Below are 4,768 nucleotides of genomic sequence, written 5' to 3' on the forward strand. Positions count from 1 at the left end.
CCCTGACCAAATGCATGAGAAGGGCTGCAGTGATCAGTGAGACATGAATTTCCTTCCTAAAAAATATGAAAATTAAGGTTCCTAAAAAGAACCCAGAATGGAGGTGAAGGACCTATGTGGTAGTAACAGAATTAGATGGTTAGTGAGTGCAAGTTAGTGAGTGGGTCTTGTCCAAAAAGCAAATGAACTGGAGGATAGTCTGATACATAAATCCAAGCAGCTTCCTCAGACTTTCACCTTCAGTTCACCAAACACCTGGAAGGGCTGGAACATATGGGCTTACCCCAGAACAGGGGTGTTGGTTCCATCACTGTCAAACCCACTTAGACCCCAAGAGCAGGACCAAGGAGGCCAACAGGGTAGTGATAACTGTAGGCAAAACCCTTCTAGGTACAGCTTAACCTCCAGCCTGCACTCTGCAGCTCATGGACTTCCCAATCCAGGGGTATCATGAGTCAGCCTTCCCATTTTCTCAGAGCTATCGAATCCTTGTGATTTAATTCCCTGGGGACTAACAGCTCACCAGGGTGCCCCTTTCTGTGCTCTCATTAGCCAAAAGAACAGCTCCTGCTGCTCAGAGGGAGCTCTTGCTCCAGCCACTTACCCTGGGCTGACACCAGGACTTGGTTGAGGTTGCAACCCCCCCCATGTGCACATTAGAATGAGTTTAAAATACTGCAGTGAGTTTCAGGAGTGGCAGAAGCCAGACAACAAAAATTTTCATTTTCCTTTTGGTGGCAGACAACCCTCACAGCACGAGCTCAGCTGCTTTAGCAAGTCAGCAGCTTTTCTGTCTATCAACCTCACATTAGATATGTGTACAAAACAAATACAAAAAATGTATTTGTTTTGGTTTAGGATAAATTTGACAGGAAAATTTTAAAGAGGATTTTTTAGAAAGTAGATTTAAGTTTTTGGTTTTTTAAAGTAGTTTGGGAAAAGATATTTTGGAGAAAAGTTTATTTAATAGGTAAAGTATTTATTAGTATAAAAAATGAAGAATAATAATAAAATTTTTTTGTGGCTTTAAAAGAGATGATAAATTTTGAAAGTTTTTTGTGGTTTGTAATTTGGTTCATTTAGTTTTTTATTCGTTTTTTTGGTTTTGAAAATGTGGGTGAGTTGGTGTTTTTTTGGATGTTTAGATTAGGTTTAAATAGTTTTCAGAAAAGGAAAAAAATTATAGTTTAGGAAATTGTTTTGTTTAGTTAGTTAAAACGTAGTTAAAAGTAAAGGAGAGTTTCATTTTGTTGTTTGCACTGTAGATAATATAATTTAGGAGTTGGAATGTGGAGAAGTGAGTGCGGTTTTTGAAAATAAATTGTGTGGTTTATTTTTGGGGTTTTTTTTGTTTTTAGAATTAGTTTAAAAGGTGTAAAATTTATTTTTGGGTTAAATTGATGAATGGGAATATAATTTAGTATTATAAACTTACTTCAGAATATTTTTTATATTTATATTGTTAACTATATACAGAATATATAACTATATATAGATAGATAACAATAGTAATATTTAGTAATTAGTGATATTTATAGTTTTATATATATTTATATATAGTTTTTATTTAATAATTAGATTTTTTGGGTATATATGGTGTAATTTTATTTTTTTATATTAGTTAAAATGTGTAATTTGGTTTTTAATGAATGGGTCTGTTTATATTTGAGGTAGAATTGATTTAAACTTTTTAAAAAAAATTTTTGAGATGTGTTATTGAGCTTTCCGTTTTGTTTATTGTATATAGGGATTTAGATTGGGTAGAGTTTGCTGTGTTGGTGAAATTTTGGTTGTTAATTAGGTGGGTTTTGTTAATATTTTTAAATTTAAAAATATTTTTATTTAATTTTTTTTTGGTGGTTTTTAATAGTTTAATGTATGTTTAAAATTTTATTTGTAGTTGGTATATGGTAGGGGATATGGTATAATCATTTAATTATATGGTTTTTAGTTTAGATGTTGATAAGACTGTTTTTGAAATCAGTTTTGTTGTTTAATTTTTTAAGGGTATTATATTTTTAATTTACTTATTTTTAAGGTTTATTTTAAGGTGTTATGGGTTGCAATGTGAGGTATAGGGTAGGTCTTTAGTTATTTTGTGGTGTTTTTTATTATTGTTAGTATATAGTGTTTATTATGGGGAGTTTGGGGTAGTGTGATGGAGTTAATTTGTTAGGTTTTTTATATTTATATTCGGATTATTGTTTATATTGCAGAGGTTTTATTTGTTTGGTTTGTTTGATGGTAGTATATATTTTATAGATAATTTGAAAAATATTGTTTATGATTAAATTTACTTTTTAGTTTTGTATTTATTTACAAGTGGTATTTTTTTAGGATTTGAGGTATTATGGGTTTATTGAGTTAAGAATAATTATTTGTGTTGTTAATTTAAGTTTTTGATTATTTTGTAGTTTATTTGTTGTTTTGGTGGTTTTTATTAGTTTGATTTTTGGGGATATGGGTATTTATATGGTGGATTTTTATAGATAGTTTTTTTATTTTGGTAGTGATGTTTTTATTTTTTAGTAGTTTGAATTGGGGTTTTTTAATTTGAATTAGGGTTTCTTTTGTTATTTTTACAGAGTATTGGTTATTACTTATGAATTAGTGTAGAGGTAATGTTTTGGGATTTTTGATAATGTTTAGGCTTAGCTGAAAGGTTTTGAGTTTAGTAACTTGGTTTATGTTTTTTTAGTAGCTGTTGTAAGTTCTTGGGTGGAGTTTTATATGGTTGTTTTTAATTTTTGTTTTATTTTTATAATGTGATAAGTATTATCATATCAATAAGAATCCATTATTTTTATAATGTGATAGGAATTTATTTACATTCTTTTAGTAGAAAGAGCGTAATTTTTTTGTTGGTGATTGGTTGGATGGTGGAGTTTTTTTAGTTTGTGTTATTTCTTTTTCCTTTTTTTTGTTTATGAGATTAAAGGTTTTATATTTAGGTTAAATTGTAATTATTTTTGAAAGTTTAGAGTGATTTAGTTTTTTTAATATGAGTGTGTTGTGTGATGAGTGTAATTTATTTGTTTTATGTGGTATTACTGATAAGGTGGGTAGAGGGAATTTTTGTTTCGAATATTTATTTTAGTGTTGGCAGTTGGGATGTTAGGACGAGTTGTATTTTGATGTTGTTAATTTTTGAGGTGGCTTGGATCTTTTTATAGGGTAATTTTTTTTTGGAGTGTAGTTGGTTTTACATTTTTTGTAATTTTGGTTTTGGAATTTTATTCGTTGATTCTGAGTTTTATTAGGTATTTTTTGGTAAAGGCTTCAAGATAGATTATGGGTTTTATTTGTAAAGTAGAGCATGTTTTTTATATTTGGTTTTGATTTGATTGGGTTAAGGGTTATTGTATGAGTGATTTTTTGTTTGATTTGGGTAAAGGCTTGTTGTTGTTTAGGGTTTAATTGGAAAGTAGTTTTTTGTGGGTGATTAGGTGGAGAGGGTTTATAATTTGGTTGTATTTAGAAATATGTATTTTTTAAATGTTTATAGTGTTTAGGAAAGTTTGTAGGTTGTTTTTGTTGGTTGGTGGAAATGTGAGTTTGATGTTGGTGGGAATTTGATGTTGTTCATTTTGTTTTTTATTTTTAGGAGCTTGATTTTTTTAAGTTTTTAAATGTTGTTTATTTTTTTATGGTGAAATTGGTTTTTTGGAGAACTTGGATGATTTTTAAAATATTTTTGTTGTTTTATTTATTATATAATGATCTTATTGATGTAGATGGTTTGGAGTTTTAATTTTTTTTTGTGTAGTTTGGATTAGTTTATGGTAGATTGTGTTTTTATTTTTGGGGTAGTTAGGTGTATTGTATATTTTTTTATTGTAAAAATTGTGTTAGGGATAAAATTTGAGTTATTTTTGGATAAGAGAATAAGTTTAGGGATTAAAAAGGCATTAAAATGTTTTAAAAGTTTAGGGATTAGAAGTTTAGGGATTAGAAATAGATGAAGGTTTTTGTTTTGAGAGATTATGATTTTATGGTTATTGATTGCTTTTTTATTATAGAGATAGTATAATTAAAATATAATTAGTATAGGTTTTTTATTTTTTTGGATTATGTGTTGGATGTCTAAAAATGTCTTGGCGATGCTATTACTGGTACATTACTTTGTTGTTTTGGATTTTTTGTTTGTATTGGAGTTTTAGTTTGGTATGTTTGGTGTGGTAGTGGTTAGTGGTGGAGTTACTTTATTTAAGGTATGATAGTCTCTAATTAATTTTTAGTTTTTTAGATTTGTGTATGTTAAATTGAGTTGTTGAAGGGTGAGTGGGTTTTATTGAGTATTTTTTTGGCTTTTAGTTTATGGGTTATTTTGTGGATGGGGATTATGGCATTTTGAGCTGTTTTGTACTGTTGGCAGTGCACTGCTAAAGTGGCAACTGGTATTTGTTGTTTTTTTTATTTTTAGGAGTTTTATTGTAGATGGGCTTTTTGATAGTTTAGGTAAGGTGTTTAATTGCTTAATGCTCTTTGTTTTTATAGCCAGTATCTCAAACACTTACTTGAGGTTTTTTGGGTTTTTGAAATACTTACTTTGGAGGAAGTCCATGCCTAATGCATGGGGCTTCTGGGCTAGTTACAATATGGTGTTTCTTTTATTCATTTTTAGTTAGAGTCTTATCAGTGCATTGTTTTACATTGCCCTGAACAAACCCAAGACAAGACTCTGCTCCTGTGTTGCTCAGCTACTCTCTTGCAAAAAAACCTCCTGCAATGTTTTTGAGTCAGTTCTTTATCTTTATTACACACAGTA

General features: G+C 29.5%; 1 protein-coding gene across 1 annotated transcript in view; it reads left to right on the forward strand.

The window, feature by feature from the left end:
- USH2A (usherin) overlaps positions 1 to 4,768 on the forward strand; it is a 372,150-nt gene that overhangs the window by 366,693 nt on the left and 689 nt on the right. The window lies entirely within an intron of this gene.

Source organism: Ammospiza caudacuta, chromosome 3 (genome assembly GCF_027887145.1).
Source record: "Ammospiza caudacuta isolate bAmmCau1 chromosome 3, bAmmCau1.pri, whole genome shotgun sequence".
Lineage (NCBI taxonomy): Eukaryota > Metazoa > Chordata > Aves > Passeriformes > Passerellidae > Ammospiza > Ammospiza caudacuta.